This window comes from Phyllobates terribilis, unplaced genomic scaffold (genome assembly GCF_046119375.1).
Source record: "Phyllobates terribilis strain yellow unplaced genomic scaffold, ASM4611937v1 Scaffold_2__4_contigs__length_985480577, whole genome shotgun sequence".
Classification (NCBI taxonomy): Eukaryota; Metazoa; Chordata; class Amphibia; order Anura; family Dendrobatidae; genus Phyllobates; species Phyllobates terribilis.
In genome coordinates, this window is record NW_027362762.1 from 456023664 (window position 1) to 456045071 (window position 21408).

Consider the following 21408-nt stretch of genomic DNA (forward strand, 5'->3'; position numbering starts at 1 on the left):
GGCATCAGAGCCTTTTAACAATGCCTCCAGTTCTGCAAAGGTGTGGATGCACATCACATTGCACTTGTTGTAATCTAATGGCAGCCAGTGATAGATCAGTGACATAGAACTGCGGTCCCCTGATGCAAATTGTAGCCTCAGTGTATTCTATGTCATGCGGCTTCAACCTATTTTCCCTGTCTCCTACTGGTAATAAGTTTCTGCCTGTCAGATCTTAGTGTACATACTGTCATAGAAATACATTGAAGAATCTGCACACGACACTTATATATGTAGACAGCCAGTGTGAGTCAGGGGAGCTTAATAACTCTGCAGCTACTACTTCTATAGACTCACACACTATATCACTGATTTCTTAAGCTCATCGTACAGATTACATGGCTGTTGGCCAATCGTTAGTCGGACAGCCATCGCGGGCAGCTCTCCCATGCACCAGAGCGCTTGGCCAAACAATAGTATAGTTAATTTGCTACTCTTTGATGTTTTCTGTGTTGCTCTCAAAATCCTAAATCTAATGCCTGCCCTACGTATTCGATTTCTGTTGGCCAACTCGACCAGCTCTCCCATACACAATATCGCTTGTTCACCCGTATGCTTCTGTATTCTCAATGAGAGAGCCATCGCCAGATATGTCTGGCGGTAACTTGTCTCTGAGAGAAATCGGACATGCTGGTTTGATATTCTAAGGAACTAGTTGGGTGCACGTCACATATGGTACAGAATTTAGTAAGCTGGTAGGTTTAATTGTGATAAGGAGCCACAATTGTGATGATTTGAATATTATTTGTGTTGTATCAGTAAAAGTAGTTTTGCCATCAACTATACAGTATATCATTGTGTCGTAATTTAAGAGCAAGAGTGAGGAGATCTTTCTTGATTCATGTAGAGTGCAGTATATTTATTGAAAGGGAGAGACCGTGTTGTAATATTTGCATTACTTAATGATTTGTTGATGATGCAAGACTGTGCCGACAGTCAATATCTCCCTGTGTCTTTTTCAAGGATCTTCCTGTCCCATTTTATGGCTCATACTTGGATTGATCATAAAGGAGCACGGTGCCATCCTTATAATCCTGGGAAAGCATATTTCTTCATTAGGCTGTTATATATGTGGTCAGTTTTACTAATCTTGAGTTATTTGAATGGGCATAAGGGTGCAGTTACACTGGCCGATTATCCTGAAGGAGCATTCCTGATTCCTTGCATAAAAATCATCGTTCTTGGCAGGACATCGTCTTGTGTAAACAGGACCTGCGTCGCGTTGTGTGTGCACTGGAAGTGTGGTTGGATTATATAAACAGGCTATTAAACAACCATCGGTCAGCTTGCAAATAACTGATCGGTGATCTTCTAAATACCGCAATTCTGTAGTGAAAACTCGCCTTATGTTTGGTACAAATTCTTTGATAAACTGTTACATGGCCCAGAGCAGTTCCTTAGATCAGTCTCAGACATGAAGTACACAATAAATGAACCCCTGCCTTATTGCAACAAGTTTATAGGACGCACCCAGGCTACAGGCCTCCCGCCAGATACAGTTATATTTATCCTGTGAGATCACACATTATGAATCCCTTGCCTCTTCTAAAAGAAGAAAATACATATGGCAGATACTAGAACAGAGGTATGTCAATGACTGTACATAGGCTACTAAGTATACTAAACTATAATGTAGGGTAAAAAGACCCTTCCTCCAGACATTACTGTTTTAGTGTCTAATTGATCTCTAGGCAATAAGTAACCACTTGCCTTGCCAGGTCAGGTCAAGAGGATTTCTCCTCCTATTTCCCTCTAGACCTTGATCTTTGCAGTCAATATTTAACTGCTGGGTGATGTTTGTGCCAGCGCTTCATTGAAGTAAACTGGGTTTACAGCTGTCTCATTGACACGTTGCTTAATTTACAGAATTACGTGGATGACATATTTTTTTGCTTTGTGTAATAATATACAATATATAGTATGTTAGAGGACTGAACTTTGTAGCCATGAGTATAAAAAGTGAAAGTCTGTAAATGTTTTTTGCAAAGGAATGCAAATCCATAAAATCCGACTCATACTTTCCCTTACATTACCATAAAGACACGTTAGGACAAGTCGCAAATATCTTGGACAATTGTTCCCTCCAGCTTTTGCATAATGTTCAAGCCACCAGAGTACCCTTGTGATTCTTCAACTTGAGTTAGCAGAGGGTCAGTACAGCTGTTCTGCAGCAGCAGAATTAGACACATGTGTACGTGGAGGGGAAATGTGATTATGGCAGCAAGTACACACCTTCCAGCAATTCCATTCCTTGTAACATGTCTGTACAGAGAGTAATCCTTGATTGCTCTAGGCCACTGTTTGATAACAGGGTTGAGTGGAGATATGGAAATAAAATCTGCATAGTATCACACACTGTGCTTTATCTTGACTCTGGAAAGCTTGCTACAGCTCTTTCAGAAATTGCAAAATTTCCTAATAAACAAAATATCTGCCCAAAAGCTTTAGTCCAAAAGTGTGGCCTCCTAAACGGCGTTCGGTTACAATCATGCCCTTGGAAATCATTTACTGCATATTTAATGTATTCCTACAATGGCCAGTGTGCATCTATCCTATAAATATTCTAGGGCCACCTATTGACATGATTTCCAGCCAAATTCGACAGGATCAAATGACAGTGATGTCTGTGTGCACCATCTGACAACTGATCTTATGGACAGAGGCATAAATTTAAAATGTAACTGTAGAAAAAAAGACATTGCCTCCACATCCAAATATTGATCTACTGCAATTAAACAATTCTTATTTGTAAAAAATGAACATGAAGTTCTTAGTTAACATTTTGATCAAAATATATAAATCCACTGCCAAATCACTGCGGAAACTAAATAAGCGAAACATGCATTGTGGCCAGTGGCAGGTGTGAGATGGCAAACAGAAAATGTGTATTCAATACATTAAGACATAAATGACTATATGAATATTGTTATGCACTTCTCAGAGGGACCCAGCAAGACTGGCACCAAACCAGCAAAGGCGAAGCCACAGACGCATTTGGCACAAGCTGCCCAGCTAGGCGAGCCCTTGAGGGCCGGTAATACTCTTCACCCAGCTCCCAAAATAGAAGGGGGACTTTGGCAGAGCCCTTCCCGGGCCCACTGTCGCCGCATAGCTGGCGTCTGGTGACGCGGCTGGTGCCTAGTCAAGAACCAGGTGAGTACCTCTGCAAGAACCCTAGAAAGTGAAACCAGAAGAGAAAATGAGAAAATCCCTGAAAAGATAGCAAGACTAATGTTAGCACCACTCACCACCAAGCACATAGGAACTGCAATAAACAGCAAAGGACTGAGCAGGGAGCAGAATTAAATAGCCTGCCTAATGATCAGATGTTGATTACCTCCCAATTATCCCCAGCCAGCCACTCCCTGCTAGCTTCAAAAGCAGACTGGACAAAATCCCATCATTGCTTAGTGCTAGACACAGCAGCGTCCTGCGTTGCCTGGCAACTGGGGAAGGCAGCGTCTCATCTTTCCCGAGCAGAGAAATCAGTGAGAGACACGGTGTCCCGCATCCTCACACATCCCACAACACCAGAACGCGACGCTCCACAAGATTGGGCCAGTTTCCCTGCACGCATAGTAACTCCGCCTCCAGGATCAGGACAATGGCAGCGCTTGCAACGAAAGTAGCATAGCACCGGACCTGCTCCATTCCCAGGTGGGAAAACAAAACCACGATTCCTAACAAATATGACCTGTGTGATAGATCGGCTCACTCGGCTGCACACGGAGGTAAACACAGGAACTCTGACTCTTTAAATCTCTCATTGGTTTATTAAAGTACGGCATAAACCATTTTAAAGTTCATCAAAATAAAACGGCATTTCTACCATAACAGGAAGGCAAAAGAGAAAGTATAGCACAGTCCATACATCTGCGGGGATCCCCCCGCTCAGGATACAACCGCGTTCAGCACAGTTTAACAGAACACTTCTCTGGACCTGTCGCCTCCAGACTCACTGAACACCTAATGACTCAAAAGGCTGGCTATCTAGACTCCACCCTGGGGTGGAGATATGGTGCACAGCCTCCCACCCGCTCTACAGCTGTTCAATAAAACCTAGCCCATTAAAAATGGCCGATTGTGCTGGAGAAAACTTCTAGGTTTCAAATCACTGAAGCTAATAGACTCCGCGAAACATATCCCCCCTCTGCCCAAAGCCGGGGATTTTGTCACCTTTAGTCACCAAACAGGGAAGTCTAGACAGGGCATCTGCATGACCGTGTAGCCTGTGCTCCACATGAAAACTAAAGTCTGGAGCGCTAGAAACCACCTAGTCATCCGGGCATTCTGCCCCTTCCTTTCCCTCATCCATCTCATGAGAGTATGATCTGACACTAGCCTGAACTTCCGGCCTAACAGGTTGTACCTCAGGGTGTCATTTGCCCATTTGATGGCCAAGCACTCACAATAGTGTCGTTTTTTGCACAGGCAGAGAGTTTTCTGCTTAGATACAGGATAGGATGTGCCTCCTCGTTTACTTCTTGGGACAACACTGCTCCTAACCCCACCTCTGACGTGTCCGTCTGGACTATGAGCTCCTTACTGAAGTCAGGTGTGATCAAGACCAGCTGCTTACACAGGGCGAGCTTCAACTCTTGGAAAGTCATTTCTGCTTCAGAAGACCATTTGGCCATCGACGTTGGTTAGGGGTGCTGCTATCATGGCGAAATTCAGGATAAATCTCCAATAGTATCCCACAATTCCCAGAAACGCCCGATCCTGTTTCTTTGAGACCGGTTGTGGCCAATTTTGGATTGCCTCCACCTTATTTACTTGCGGCTTTATTTCGCCCCTTCCAACGATGTAGCCCAAGTATTTTGCTTCTTCTTAATCCCCATGGCGCAATTTTTTGGGTTTATGGTAAAGCCTGCCTTCCATCCAGTACCGCCTAGACCTTCTGCAAGTGTCTTTTCCAATCCGGGCCGAAGATCACAATATCGTCCAGGTAAGCTGCGACGTAGTTTATGTGAGAGGCTTGGATCCGGTCCATGGCCCTCTGGAAGGTAGTTGGGGCTCTTTGTTGCCCGAATGGCATCCTGGTAAACTGGAAGCACCCATCAGGTGTTGAGAAGGTAATCTTCTCTTTGGCACATTGGAACAAGAGGATTTGCCAGTACCCTTTCGTTAGGTCCAGAGTAGTGATGTATCTGGCTGAACCAAGCCTCTCAATAGGTTCATCAACGTGGGGCATCGGGTAGGCATCAAACTTGTATACCTCATTTAGCTTCCTGTAATGGTTACAAAAACGTCATTCTCCATCAGGCTTCGGCACCAGGGCAATGGGGCTGGACCAGCCGCTCTTTGATTCCTCGATGATGCCCAGGCTCAACATTCTCCTCACCTTTTTTGATATCACGTCGTGGCGGGCTTCAGGAATCTGATACGGCTTTTGGTTGACCTGCCCATGCGGTTCCATCAGTATTTCATACTCCACAACCTGCATACACCCCGGCAACTCCGAAAACTGGCCCCGATTCCGGGGAAGCAGTTCTCGGCACAGTTGCTTCTGGGCTGGTGACAGTGTCTCTGCCACTGTGACATCCTTGACCATGGCCTCAGGATTGGCCCCCAGACATGTAGCTTCCTCGGGTTCCATGTCTCGCCACGATTTGAGCAGGTTGATGTGGTACACTTGGTACGGTTTTCTTCTCCCTGGCTGGTGGACCTTGGAGTTTACGCCACTTCATATGGCCCCTGACACTTGTCCAAAAACTTACTTTCGACCATGGGTACCAACACCAATATCCAGTCTCTAGGGCTAAACTGTCTCAGCCTTGCTGCCCGATTGTAGACCCTTGCCTGGGCCTCTTGTGCTTGAAGGAGGCTTACCTTCACAATCGGCATCACCTTCGCGATTCAGTCCTGCATCTGGGCCACCTGCCCGCACCTCTGCCCACTGCTCCGATGGCAGCTTCTCCCGCTCTACTATCCTTTCAAACACAGCCAGGAGTCATTTTTTGCATCGCTCATCTTACAGCCTTCCGTACGTATGTGTCGTCATCTGGACTTGGGGGACAGGCTGCCGGCCTCCCACGTACCGCCTCTGTGAGCAATTCAATCTGCTGCTGCTGTTGTCAGTACTGGTCTTGTGGCTGCTGCTGCAGGTGCTGCTGTTGCTGTTGTTGGATCTGCTGCATCAGCATCTTACTTGTCTCCTGATGTGCCATCTGTTGCTGCTCTTGAGCCAGCTGTTGCTGCTGTTCGGCTTTCATAAGGTGCTTAATCAGGTCATCCATGCTGTTTGACTTCACTTCCTGGCTCACTGCTGACTTCACCCAAGATATGCAGGCTATCCACAGCCGTCACATGTGCTCCCTGGGGAAATTGCCGGCATTGTCCACCAACTGTGGTAGATCGGCTCACTCAGCTTCACAAGGAGGTAGACACAGAAACGCTGTCTCTTTAAATCTCTCATAAGTTTATTAAAGTACAGCAAACCAACGTAAAGATCATCAAAACAAAACGGCCTTTCTGGCATAACAGGAAAGCAGAAGAAAATGTATAGCACAGTCCATATGAGCTGCAGGGATCCGTCCGCTCAGGATACAACCACGTTCAATACAGTTTAACAGAACCCTTCTCTGGACCTATCGCCGCCAGACCCACTGAACACCTAATGACTCAAAAGGCTGGCTATTTAACCTCTAGACCCCACCCTGGGGTGGAGATTGTTAGAACCCTCCTGTTTGTTTTTTCCATCTTGTGTTTTGCAGTCACGTGACCATCTGCCTTTATATTCCAGCTCCGCCCTTTTGGCTTTGCTGGACTTCAGTGTTGTTTTACTGTTTTGCTAGCCAGGTGCTTCTGTGCCTATCTCCTGTGTTTCATGTTTCCTTGTTGAAAAAGGCTTATGTATCAGATAGGGATGCCACTGTCACAGTTCCTGCTGTGGTGGAAGATGGCGAATATGAAATTTCTCGTATCTTGAATTCCAGATGGCATAGAGGGAGATTACAGTATCTCGTCTCCTGGAAGGGTTTCGGTCCCGAAGATAACTCCTGGGTAAGGGCGGATGATGTCTCTGCTCCTAGGCTTGATAGAGCTTTCCACAAGAGGTTTCCAGATAGGCCTGGGCCTGGAGGATCCGGAGGATCCTCATAAAAGAGGGGGTACTGTTAGAGCCCTCCTATTTGCTTTTTCCATCTTGTGTTTTCCGGTCACGTGATCATCTGCCTTTATATTCCAGCTCCGCCCCTTTGGCTTTGCTGGACTTCAGTGTTGTTTTACTGTTTTGCTATCCAGGTGCTCCTGTGCCTATCTCTGTCAGTTTGCTTGGTCCTTCTGGGACCTCTAGTACCTTTCTATCAGTTTATCTTTTTGTGTTCTGCAACAACCTTCTCTGTTCAGGAGGTGTCCCATTTTTGTTCCAGTCCTTAGTTCTTTTAGGGACCCCTTCCTTTATGCTATAGGTCTTCGTTCAGACTAGCCGAGGACTAAGGCAGGTCTGTTCGCAAGGAACAGCCTGCCCCTTACATCGTAGGGATTCAGCTTAGTCTTACTGTAGGGATGGCTTTCTCTTTCTTTCCTTAGTACTTGTTGCAGATCATAACAGTAAGTCCAGCCCAAAAAAACTAAAGGAAAGAAATTTGTGGATTAGTATGGCTTCCGTCCAGGATTGGGCTCAACGCTTGCAGGGATTGTCTCTGGAGGTGGCCGAGCTCCAGGAACACGTGAGTAGCTGTTCTGGAGCGCATTTTGTGGAACCCAAGGTAGGACTGCCTGATGTTTTTTATGGTAAACAGCAAGATTTTTTTCCTTTAAAAATGCTTGCTTGTTATATTTTCATTTGAGACCAAGGTCCTCTGGGAATGAATCACAGCGCATTGGTTTTATTATGTCACTTTTGCGCAATGAACCACAGGGGTGGGCCTTTTCTCTCCAACCTAATGATCCATGCTTAAGGTCGTTAGAAGAATTTTTTTCTGCTATGAGTCTATTATATGACGATCCTGATCGAATGTCATCTGCTGAGGCAGAACTCAGGCATTTGAATCAGGGGTCAGGCGATGTTGAAAATTATTGCACACACTTTAGAAGATGGGCTTCAGAAGTCAAATGGAATGATCCTGCTCTGAAATGTTTATTTCTTGTTGGTCTAAGTGAAAGGGTTAAGGACTTGCTAATTGCATTCCCTGCACCTGAGACTCTGCAGGATGCCATGCAATTAGCTATTCGTGTGGATAGGAGGCTGAGATATAGGCAGAATGAGGTAAAGACTCCTTTAATGCCAGGTCCTAGTCCCCAGAAAATCTGCTCAGACGGCAGAGAACCGATGGAGGTTGGGGCGATGTCGCTCCGCTATCAGGAAAGAGACCAGAAGTTCGCCGAGGGATTGTGTCTTTATTGTGGTAAAGCGGACCATTTGATTAAGTATTGTGAGCTTCGTTTAAGTAAAGGAAAAAAAAAGGTCAGGTACGCTCGAATAGCTTGTTTACGCTCTGCAGGAGTATTTCTTTCAGGGAGTACTACTTTGCAGGAAAATTTGATTGAATTTCAGGTATTTGTGGATTGTGGTTCAACACTTAATGTGATTGATAAAGGGTTTTTGGAAAAACTTAAATTGAAATCCAAAGCTTTGTCATCACCTATTTCTGTGATTGCAATTGATAACACTCCCTTGAAATGTATTACTCACAAGGTTGCTGCATTTCCCCTCACTATCAATGGACTTCACCAAGAAATTTTGGACTTGGTTGTATTAAATAATTTACCCTCTCCGGTCGTTCTAGGATTGCCTTGGTAAAAACTGCACAATCCTTTGCTGGACTGGTCTACTAATATGATAAAGTCTTGGAGTCCGAAGTGCTATGATAAATGTTGTAATGGTCGCATTGCGGCTGTGGAAAAAGGGGAATTACCTGTACCTATTCAAGATTTTTGGAGTTTTTTTTCGGAGGAGGAGTCACAAGTTTTACCTCCTCATAGGGATTATGATTGCGCTATTGAGTTTGTTCCGGGAGCTACTCTTCCCAAGAGTCGCTTGTTTAATCTGACTATCCCTGAAAGAAAGGCCTTGGAGGAGTACTTACAGACTAGCCTGGCTGCTGGTCACATTAGACCTTCTAAGTCGCCTGTGGCAGTTGGATTTTTCTTTGTTAAAAAGAAGGACGGGTGTTTACGTCCATGTCTGGATTTTCGTGAAATTAATAAGATTACCGTACGCAATTCCTACCCATTGCCGTTAATTCCTGACTTGTTTAACCAGTTAGTGGGGGCCAAGTGGTTCTCTAAGATTGATCATCGTTGGAACATACAATTTGTTACGAGTGAAGGAGGGTGATGAATGGAAAACTGCTTTTAACACTCTAGTAGGTCATTTTGAGAATCTGGTGATGCCTTTTGGTCTTACCAATGCACCTGCATTTTTTCAGAACCTTATTAATGACATCCTGAGATCTTTGATTGGTAAGAGTGTGGTTGTGTATTTAGATGACATTTTAATTTATTCGCCAGATCTGGAGTCCCATTGGCAGAGTGTACGTGAAGTTTTGTAGTTATTGAGTGATAATTCTCTCTTTGCTAAGCTGGAGAAATGTAAGTTCGCTGTGCAGAAAATTCGTTTTTTGGGCTACAATGTCTCCAGCGAGGGCTTTGAGATGGACCCTGTGAAGGTTCAGGCTGTGCAGGAATGGCCTAGGCCTATTGGTTTGAAATCTATACAGAGATTTTTGTGTTTTGCCAATTATTACAGGAAATTCATTAAGAATTTTTCTGTAATTGTTAAGCCTCTAACCGATCTCACCAGGAAAGGTGCAAATACGATCCAGTGGACTACTGAGGCCATTGAAGCGTTTAAGTATCTCAAAGAGAAGTTCAATTCTGCTCCTATCCTTATGCAGCCTGATGAGACCAAGCCTTTTTTGGTCGAGGTTGATGCTTCATCGGTGGGGGTCGGAGCAGTTTTGTCTCAGGAGACCAGGGATGGAGTACATCCTTGTGCCTTATTTTCGAAAAAAATTTCAAAAACCGAACTGAATTATGATATTGGAAATCGGGAGTTGCTGGCTATTAAACTCGCATTTGAACATTGGCGTCATTTTTTGGAAGGCGCTAGATTTCCTATTCAGGTTTTCACAGATCATAAGAATTTGATCTATCTGGATGCTGCCAAGCGCTTGAATGCCCGTCAAGCTAGGTGGGCACTTTTTTTTTCTCGGTTTCATTTTTCTGTTACCTATATCCCTGATACTAAGAATGTTAAAGCCGATGCTTTATCTCGCAGCTTCTCTCCTACGGTTGGTGCCGAGGAGGAGGAGAGCATTTTACAGAAAGGAGTTGTGGTGGCGGCGGCATTGGACTCCGTTTTGGAGAATGGGATTCTGAAAGCTCAAGATGATGCTTCATCTAACACTCCCCATGGGAGGTTGTTCTTGCCTAGAACCTTTAGGAGAGATTTGTTTGTGGAGTGTTATGAGTCTCGGTTGGCAGGTCATCCAGGAATTTCTGAGACTAAGAGACATATCAGTCACAGTTTTTGGTGGCCTGGATGGCAGAAAGAAGTCATCAAGTGGGTGCGTCAATGTACTGTGTGTGATAGGTCAAAGGCTTCACATACTCCTGCTGCGGGGTTGCTTTGCCCTCTGGAGGTTCTTAGTGCGCCTTGGACGCATCTCACAATGGATTTTATTACTGATCTGCCTGTGTCCGAGGGTTTTACTCTCATCTGGGTGGTCGTGGACCGTTTTAGTAAGATGTGTCATTTGGTTCCATTCATTAAGTTGCCCTGTGCCAAGACACTCGCTAAGGCGTTTGTTAAGGAGATTGTCAAGCTTCATGGCATTCCCACGGATATTGTTTCTGATAGAGGACCTCAGTTTGTGGCTTATTTTTGGCATGCTTTTTGTGACAGGTTGGGAGTAGAGATGAGCGTTGTTCTACTCGAACTGTTCGCCAATCTCAAATTCGAGCTGTTTTGGGCGGTGTTCGAGCCGTTCGGCGAACACGAACAATTTGAGAAAAATTCGGCTGTTCGAGGTTATGTTCGATAACTGTTCGTGCACCAAAATCATAACTGGATTTTTTCTCAGTAATGATGAAAATTAATGTTAATACGCAGTTTGAGTGTACAGCGGGGTGGGGGGAGGGGCAGGGGATGGATCTCTGCAGGAACAATGAAGATCTCCATTTTTTTTTTCTCTTTCCCGCATTTACAGTGGGGAGGTGCAATCTGTCAGCCTATCAGCAGTGCACACACGGAGCGAAGTGCTTTTTTTCACACAAGCAAGGGCATGTGTCATTGGCAGTGTATGTCACATGTCCTTACTGTAACGGGTCCGGGAGGCGGACTGTAACGGGTCCGGGAGGCGGAACCTCTGAGCTACTATACAAGGGGGCGGCCCTTGTAAGGGAGCGGGTGGCAGTCTCTGGGTGAATGGACAGGGAGTTACGGCAAGTGATCAGGGCAGTCTCTGGGTAAGGGGTAGGTACGACCTGTGATGGCAGAGCCTCCGGGTAGGCTAGCAGGCAGATGGTAGATGTGTGCTCCCAGGTGAGCAAGCGAGAGTCTCTGGAATAGCAGGTGGTCACGGCACGTGACGGCGGAACCTCCGGGCTGGCAGGCAGGTAGGTAACGGAGAAGCGCTCCCAGGTGAGCGGGCAAGAGTCTCTGGAATAGCTGGTGGTCACCGCACGTGACAACGGGACCTCCGGGCTGGCAAGCAGGCAGGTAACGGAGATGCGCTCCCAGGTGAGCGGGCAAGAGTCTCTGAGATAGCTGGTGGTCACAGCACGTGACAACGGAGCCTCCGGGCTGGCAAGCAGGCAGATAACGGAGAAGCGCTCCCAGGTGAGCGGGCAAGCTGGTCCATAGACAGACTGACCGGAGTAGTAAGGCAGACCGTCGGACCTCAGGCAAGCAGGCAGGTAGCTGATATGCGCTCCCAGGTGAGCGGGCAGGCTGGTCCTTTAGACAGACTGACAGGAGTAGTAAGGCAGACCGTCGGACCTCAGACTGGCAGACAGGTAACAAGTATTCAGGCAGGAATCAGGCAGGTAACTGGCAGGTAACTAGCAGGAAACTGGCAGGTAACTGGCAACGGGACCTGAGGGCTGAAGCACAGGTGAGACACAGGTGCAAACAACATTGCTCGGGCACCTCCATTTTGGAGGAGGTGCCTTATATATGATGAAGTCCTCCGGCCATTGGCCGGGGACTCTTTAGGGCGGCGCGCGCGGCCCCTTTAAGAGGAGGGGAGCGCGCGCGTGCGCGCCCTAAGCACAGGGGCCGGGAAGGAGCGCGCGCTGAGAGCAGAGCGGGAGGAGGACGCCGGGAAGGAGCGCGCGCTGACAGCAGAGCGGGGAGAGGACGCCGGGCACGGAGCAGAGCGGTGAGGGGAGCAGCGTCCCTGCCTAGCAGAGGGCAGGGACGCCGGCGCTACAGTACCCCCCCCTTTAGGCCCCCCCTTTTTTAGGCCAGACAGAAATTTAGCTAGGATGAGAGGGGCATGGATGTTCTCCCGGGGCTCCCACGTTCTCTCCTCAGGACCAAACCCCTTCCAATCTACCAGGAAAAAGGTCTTTCCTCTTACCCTTTTGGTGGCAAGAATGTTCTCTACCTCAAACTCGTCCTCAGCAGAAACCGGAGCAGGAGGCGTACCTGTAGACTTGGAAAAAGAGTTAAGCACCACAGGTTTGAGGAGAGACACATGGAAGGAGTTAGGGATCCGTAAGTTGGCCGGGAGTTTCAATTTATAGGCCACCGGGTTGATCTGACTGATGACCTCCAGTGGGCCGATGAACCGAGGCCCTAACTTATAGGAAGGGATCTTGAGCCGGACATATTTGGACGAGAGCCAGACTTTATCCCCAGGGCGGAATTGAGGAGGGTCCAGACGTTTTTTGTCAGCGTGTCTTTTCATACGCTCGGATGACAGAAGGAGTGCGGACCGGGTACTCTCCCATATGGAGGAAAATTTGTTAACAAGAGATTCCGCAGCCGGATTGTCCGCCGAGGTGGAGACGGGAAACGGGATCCGAGGATGCTGACCGTAGACTACAAAAAACGGGGATTTGGAGGAAGACTCGCTCTCGTGATTGTTGTACAAGAATTCGGCCCATGGCAGGAGATCCACCCAGTCAGAATGGTGGGCATTAACGAAGTGCCGAAGGTAACTGGTCAGGTTCTGATTGATCCGCTCCACTTGACCATTAGACTGTGGGTGGTAAGCGGAGGAGAAGTCCAGGGTGACGTCCAGCAATTTACAAGTGGCTCTCCAGAAACGGGAAGTGAACTGTACCCCACGATCCGACACGATGTGACGGGGCAGGCCATGAAGACGGAAGATGTGGCGGATAAAGTCTTTAGCCAGCTCGGGTGCAGACGGAAGACCTGGCAGTGGAATGAAGTGAGCCATCTTGGAGAAGCGGTCAGCGACCACCCAAATGACCGTACAACCGGCAGAGACGGGCAGATCAGTAATGAAGTCCATCGCTATATGCTGCCAGGGGGCAGCAGGTACTGGCAGAGGTAGGAGGCGGCCGGCAGGCAGGTGTCTCGGAACTTTGTTGCGGGCGCAGGACACACAGGCAGAAACAAAGTCTATTACATCCTTGTGCAGGTTAGGCCACCAGTAGTGCCGGGTAATAAGCTGGAGGGTCTTTTTCTGACCGGCGTGGCCAGCTAGTTTAGACGAATGACCCCAGTGTAGGATCTTCTCCCGATCAGGTACTGGTACGAACGTCTTACCAGGAGGAAGACGATTTAGACTCACGGGAGCCACCTGCATTACTCTGGCGGGATCGATGATATGTTTCGGATCCTCCTCGAGATCAGACACCAGAAAGGACCGAGACAAGGCGTCCGCCTTGACGTTTTTGTCAGCCGGGCGAAAATGAAGGACAAAATCAAAACGAGCAAAAAACAAGGACCACCGGGCTTGGCGCGGGTTAAGTCTCTGGGCATGCTGGAGGTAAGCCAAGTTCTTGTGGTCAGTGTAAATTATTACCGGGTGAAGAGCCCCCTCGAGCAGGTAACGCCACTCCTCCAATGCCAGTTTGATGGCCAATAACTCTCGGTCTCCTATGGAATAGTTGCGCTCAGAGGAGGAGAAGAGTTTAGAGAAGAAGCCACAAGTTACCATCCTCCCGGAAGATGATTTTTGAGTAAGTACCGCTCCGGCTCCAGAGGAGGAGGCGTCAACTTCCAGGAAGAACTGCTTGTTGCCATCTGGGCGATGCAGCACCGGGGCGGAAGAGAAGGCCTGTTTAAGGGAAAGAAAGGCCTCCTCTGCTTCGGGTGGCCACTCTTTGGGATTAGTACCTTTACGGGTGAGCGCAGAAATTGGGGCCGTCCGGGAAGAGAAGTGTGGTATGAAGAGGCGGTAGTAGTTGGCGAAGCCCAGGAATCGCTGAATGGCCTTCAACCCCTCCGGTCGGGGCCATTTCTCGATGGCAGACAGTTTCTCAGGATCCATTTGTAGGCCGGTCTGAGAGATAATGTAGCCCAGAAACGGAAGCGAGGTCTGCTCAAAGAGGCACTTCTCAAATTTAGCGTAGAGATGGTTCTGCCTTAGCCTGAGCAGGACCTGACGAACGTCCCTCCGGTGAGTCTGGAGATCCGGAGAGAAGACCAAGATGTCGTCCAGGTACACCACTACGCAGGAGTAGAGAAGGTCCCGGAAGATGTCATTGACCAACTCTTGAAAGACGGCAGGAGCGTTACAGAGACCAAAGGGCATTACCAGGTATTCATAGTGGCCGTCCCGGGTGTTGAATGCCGTCTTCCATTCATCCCCCTGACGAATACGAACCAGGTTGTACGCCCCACGAAGGTCCAGTTTGGTGAAGATCCTAGCCCCCCTCAGACGATCAAATAATTCTGGAATGAGCGGAAGGGGGTACTTATTCTTCACCGTGATCAGGTTTAGGCCTCTATAGTCTATACAGGGACGGAGAGAGCCGTCCTTCTTTTTGACGAAAAAGAAGCCTGCTCCCGCCGGGGAGGTAGATTTCCGGATGAATCCTCTGGCCAGATTCTCCTCAATATATTCGGACATTGACCGGGTCTCAGCAGCGGATAAAGGATAGATACGCCCACGGGGAGGAGTAGTACCGGGTAGTAGATCGATGGGACAGTCGTATGGTCTATGTGGTGGTAATGTCTCTGCCTCCTTTTTATTAAAGACATCTGCATAAGACCAATAAGGAATCGGAAGTCCAGGTAGATTAGCTGGGGTAGGAGAGGGACGGACGGGATGGACGGGAACCAGGCAGGTTTTATGACAGTCTTGTCCCCAGCGAAGGACCTCTCCGGTTTGCCAGTCTAGCACGGGTGCATGTCTCTGGAGCCAGGGCAGACCTAGCAAGAGGGCGTGAGAGAGTCCAGGCAGAACATGAAAGGAGATACTTTCAGAATGCAGCATTCCCACCTGCAGGGTAATGGATTCGGTGATGAGTTGAATGGGGCGAGGTAAGAGGCCCCCATCCACGGCAGCGACAGACAAGGGTACAGCCAGAGGTTTGGTGGGGATGCGGTATTTCTCAACCAGGGACTGTGAAATAAGGTTCCCGGCTGCTCCAGAGTCAAGTTGGGCTAGTTCGAAATAACGGTTCTCCCCGTAGATGATCGAAACTGACAACAGCAGGGATGGAGAGGATTTATTCTTGTCTAGGTGGACCTCTCTGAGCGAACCTAGACACAGGCGTTTCCCGACCTCTCCGGGCAGGCACGGATCCGGTGCTCCTTACTGCCACAGTAGAAGCAGCTCCCCTCGGCACGGCGTGAGTCCTGACGGGTTTTGACCATCTTGGTCTGGTCGACCTGCATAGGCTCAGGAGAGTGTACCTGGGGAGAGATGGAGGGAATGACGGGTTTCTGGAAAGTAGGAGCTAAACGTGGAATCCTTCTCTCTCGGGTGACCTCTTTGGCACGCTCCTGGAACCGTAGGTCAATCCGGGTGGCAAGGGTTATTAGATCATCGAGAGAGGTAGGAATGTCCCGACCAGCAAGTTCATCTTTAATACGACCGGACAGACCCTCCCAGAAGACGGATACCAGAGCGTCGTTATCCCAAGCCAGCTCCGAGGCAAGGGTGCGGAACCGTATGGCATATTGGCCCACGGTGAGACCCTCCTGACGGAGGCGTAGCAGAGAGGATGCGGATGAGGTCTTCCGTCCGGGTTCGTCGAAGACTTTCCGGAAAGCCGAGAGAAAAGCAGGCAAGTTGGACACCAGGGGGTCTCCTCTCTCCCATAGAGGATTTAGCCAGGCCAGGGCCTCCCCGGTGAGATGGGACATGATAAAGGCAATTTTGGCACGGTCGGAATTAAACTGATGGGACAGAAGTTCAAAGTGCAGGGTGCACTGATTTATGAAGCCCCGAGCCTGGACGGAGTCGCCTCCGAAGCGAGGAGGTGCAGACAGCCGGGGACCGGGATAGGTTACCATGGTATTAGTGGGTAGCGGAGCTGCCGGGTTGCGAGTCATGGTACTGGCAGTGGCTGCAGGTGGTGCAGTCAGAGTGTCCAGGCGAGTATTGACATTCCGCAGGTGACCCAGGATGGACTCCTGTTGGGACCTTTGACGGGACAGTTCATGACACAGGTCCGTGAGCGAGGGAGCTTGGGTGCCACCGGGTTCCATGGGCCGAGCAAACTGTAACGGGTCCGGGAGGCGGACTGTAACGGGTCCGGGAGGCGGAACCTCTGAGCTACTATACAAGGGGGCGGCCCTTGTAAGGGAGCGGGTGGCAGTCTCTGGGTGAACGGACAGGGAGTTACGGCAAGTGATCAGGGCAGTCTCTGGGTAAGGGGTAGGTACGACCTGTGATGGCAGAGCCTCCGGGTAGGCTAGCAGGCAGATGGTAGATGTGTGCTCCCAGGTGAGCAAGCGAGAGTCTCTGGAATAGCAGGTGGTCACGGCACGTGACGGCGGAACCTCCGGGCTGGCAGGCAGGTAGGTAACGGAGAAGCGCTCCCAGGTGAGCGGGCAAGAGTCTCTGGAATAGCTGGTGGTCACCGCACGTGACAACGGGACCTCCGGGCTGGCAAGCAGGCAGGTAACGGAGATGCGCTCCCAGGTGAGCGGGCAAGAGTCTCTGAGATAGCTGGTGGTCACAGCACGTGACAACGGAGCCTCCGGGCTGGCAAGCAGGCAGATAACGGAGAAGCGCTCCCAGGTGAGCGGGCAAGCTGGTCCATAGACAGACTGACCGGAGTAGTAAGGCAGACCGTCGGACCTCAGGCAAGCAGGCAGGTAGCTGATATGCGATCCCAGGTGAGCGGGCAGGCTGGTCCTTTAGACAGACTGACAGGAGTAGTAAGGCAGACCGTTGGACCTCAGACTGGCAGACAGGTAACAAGTATTCAGGCAGGAATCAGGCAGGTAACTGGCAGGTAACTAGCAGGAAACTGGCAGGTAACTGGCAACGGGACCTGAGGGCTGAAGCACAGGTGAGACACAGGTGCAAACAACATTGCTCGGGCACCTCCATTTTGGAGGAGGTGCCTTATATATGATGAAGTCCTCCGGCCATTGGCCGGGGACTCTTTAGGGCGGCGCGCGCGGCCCCTTTAAGAGGAGGGGAGCGCGCGCGCCCTAAGCACAGGGGCCGGGAAGGAGCGCGCGCTGAGAGCAGAGCGGGAGGAGGACGCCGGGAAGGAGCGCGCGCTGACAGCAGAGCGGGGAGAGGACGCCGGGCACGGAGCAGAGCGGTGAGGGGAGCAGCGTCCCTGCCTAGCAGAGGGCAGGGACGCCGGCGCTACAGTACCCCCCCCTTTAGGCCCCCCCTTTTTTAGGCCAGACAGAAATTTAGCTAGGATGAGAGGGGCATGGATGTTCTCCCGGGGCTCCCACGTTCTCTCCTCAGGACCAAACCCCTTCCAATCTACCAGGAAAAAGGTCTTTCCTCTTACCCTTTTGGTGGCAAGAATGTTCTCTACCTCAAACTCGTCCTCAGCGCTACACTTGCCTTATAAGACCAAGCCATTTTCCCCGTCGCCACCATTTTCTCACTGCTGCAGCTGCGTGTTAGACGGCACCGCTGTTGCTGTGTGCGCTATACCTTGTTAATTTCAAGCCAATTTTCGCACAAATCTACAGATAGCTTGGGAGTAGGGAATAGTTGTGATTGCAGTCCTTTTAAGGACTAGGTTACAGCATTTCCTACGACTTTTATCAGGCAGGTCTGTGCTCTTAAATAGATAGGTTGTGGGAGTAAAGACTAATTGTAATTGGAGTCCTTTTCAGGACTAGGTTACATCAGTTCCTATCAGTTTTTGCCAGGCAGGTCTGTGCCAGTGCTGTGCAAGTTTTTTTCACAGCATTTGGCTGAATCTAGCAAAGCTAATCCTTTTTGGCCTATTGCAGAGTGTGTTAGTCAGTGGAGTAGCCTATCTGTGTTGCAAGATATACCACTTGTGTATAGAATACCAATTTTTTTACTGCACCTAGTGAAGTAAAATCTTTTGGGCATAGCATCATTCTATTAGTCCATCTATACTGACCTCCATCAGGTTGCAAATTGAATATAATTTTTTTCTGCATCTAGCTCTGAAAAAATATTGGGCTTCTAGCTGTGTGTGGGACTTGTTGTATTAGTCCATCTATACTGACCTCCATCAGGTTGCAAACTGAATATATTTTTTTCTGCATCTACCTCTGAAAAAATATTGGGCTTCTAGCTGTGTGTGGGACTTGTTCTATTAATCCATCTATACAGACCTCCATCAGGTTGCAAACTGAATATATTTTTTTCTGCATCTACCTCTGAAAAAATATTGGGCTTCTAGCTGTGTGTGGGACTTGTTGTATTAGTCCATCTATACTGACCTCCATCAGGTTGCAAACTGAATATATTTTTTTCTGCATCTACCTCTGAAAAAATATTGGGCTTCTAGCTGTGTGTGGGACTTGTTCTATTAATCCATCTATACAGACCTCCATCAGGTTGCAAACTGAATATATTTTTTTCTGCATCTACCTCTGAAAAAATATTGGGCTTCTAGCTGTGTGTGGGACTTGTTGTATTAGTCCATCTATACTGACCTCCATCAGGTTGCAAACTGAATATATTTTTTTCTGCATCTACCTCTGAAAAAATATTGGGCTTCTAGCTGTGTGTGGGACTTGTTCTATTAATCCATCTATACAGAAGTCCATCAGGTTGCAAACTGAATATATTTTTTTCTGCATCTACCTCTGAAAAAATATTGGGCTTCTAGCTGTGTGTGGGACTTGTTGTATTAGTCCATCTATACTGACCTCCATCAGGTTGCAAACTGAATATATTTTTTTCTGCATCTACCTCTGAAAAAATATTGGGCTTCTAGCTGTGTGTGGGACTTGTTCTATTAATCCATCTATACAGACCTCCATCAGGTTGCAAACTGAATATATTTTTTTCTGCATCTACCTCTGAAAAAATATGTGGCCTTCTAGCAGTGTGTGGGACTTTCTCTATTAGTCCATCTATACTGACCTCCATCAGGTTGCAAACTGAATATAATTTTTTTCTGCATCTAGCTCTGAAAAAATATTTGGCCTTCTAGCAGTGTGTGGGACTTTCTCTATTAGTCCATCTATACTGACCTCCATCAGGTTGCAAATTAAAAATAATTTTTATCTGCATCTACAGTACCTCTGAAAAAATATTTGGGCTTCTAGCTGTGTGTGGGACTTGTTCTATTAGTCCATCTATACTGACCTCCATCAGGTTGCAAATTGAATATAATTTTTATCTGCATCTAGCTCTGAAAAAATATTTGGCCTTCTAGCAGTGTGTGGGACTTTCTCTATTAGTCCATCTATACTGACCTCCATCAGGTTGCAAATTGAATATAATTTTTATCTGCATCTAGCTCTGAAAAAATATTTGGCCTTCTAGCAGTGTGTGGGACTTTCTCTATTAGTCCATCTATACTGACCTCCATCAGGTTGCAAATTAAAAATAATTTTTATCTGCATCTACCTCTGAAAAAATATTTGGGCTTCTAGCTGTGTGTGGGACTTGTTCTATTACTCCATCTATATTGACCTCCATCAGGTTGCAAACTGAATATATTTTTTTCTGCATCTACCTCTGAAAAAATATTGGGCTTCTAGCTGTGTGTGGGACTTGTTGTATTAGTCCATCTATACTGACCTCCATCAGGTTGCAAATTAAAAATAATTTTTATCTGCATCTACAGTACCTCTGAAAAAATATTTGGGCTTCTAGCTGTGTGTGGGACTTGTTCTATTAGTCCATCTATACTGACCTCCATCAGGTTGCAAATTGAATATAATTTTTATCTGCATCTAGCTCTGAAAAAATATTTGGCCTTCTAGCAGTGTGTGGGACTTTCTCTATTAGTCCATCTACACTGACCTCCATCAGGTTGCAAATTGAATATAATTTTTATCTGCATCTAGCTCTGAAAAAATATTTGGCCTTCTAGCAGTGTGTGGGACTTTCTCTTTTAGTCCATCTATACTGACCTCCATCAGGTTGCAAATTAAAAATAATTTTTATCTGCATCTACCTCTGAAAAAATATTTGGGCTTTTAGCTGTGTGTGGGACTTGTTCTATTACTCCATCTATACTGACCTCCATCAGGTTGCAAACTGAATATAATTTTTTTCTGAATCTAGCTCTGAAAAAATATTTGGCCTTCTAGCAGTGTGTGGGACTTGTTCTATTAGTCCACCTATACTGACCTCCATCAGGTTGCAAATTCAAAATAATTTTTTGTCTGCATCTAGCTCTGAAAAAATATTTGGCCTTCTAGCAGTGTGTGGGACTTTCTCTATTAGTCCATCTATACTGACCTCCATCAGGTTGCAAACTGAATATATTTTTTTTCTGCATCTACCTCTGAAAAAATATTGGGCTTGTAGCTGTGTGTGGGACTTGTTCTATTAATCCATCTATACAGACCTCCATCAGGTTGCAAACTGAATAAAAAATTTTTCTGCATCTACCTCTGAAAAAATATTTGGGCTTCTAGCTGTGTGTGGGACTTGTTCTATTAGTCCATCTATACTGACCTCCATCAGGTTGCAAATTGAATATAATTTTTTTCTGCATCTAACCCAGCCAATAGTTTTGGCCTAATACCACAGTTTGGCCACTCAGCTCTGCTCGGTTCCCATCCATTGTTTTTTTGTGCAAACAACTCCAGAGTTGTGAATTAGTTAACCACCAAAATGAGTGGAAAAAGGCCTGCTGCTGGTGGAAAGGGGAATAGGCGTGTTGGGAAGGGGAAAAAAGGTTGTGTCCGTGGGGTAGGTGTTAAAGCAACAGTAACATCTGCAGAAGAAAGACCATCTTCCAGCCAAACTAAAATGTCTATTTCTTTTAGCGGACAATGTGATAAGATCCCTTTCTTACGGCCACGCCAATCGCTACAAATTCCAGATGAGGCACAAAAACAGCAGGTGATTCAACGGA

General features: G+C 47.6%; 1 long non-coding RNA gene across 1 annotated transcript in view; it reads left to right on the forward strand.

Moving 5' to 3' along the window:
• Window positions 1-1498: 1498 nt before the first annotated feature.
• Window positions 1499-21408, forward strand: part of LOC141252816 (uncharacterized) — a 208786-nt gene continuing 188876 nt past the window's right edge. Inside the window, exon 1 of the long non-coding RNA XR_012314119.1 lies at window positions 1499-1624. This is a non-coding gene — a long non-coding RNA (uncharacterized lncRNA). The remainder of the gene's footprint in view (window positions 1625-21408) is intronic.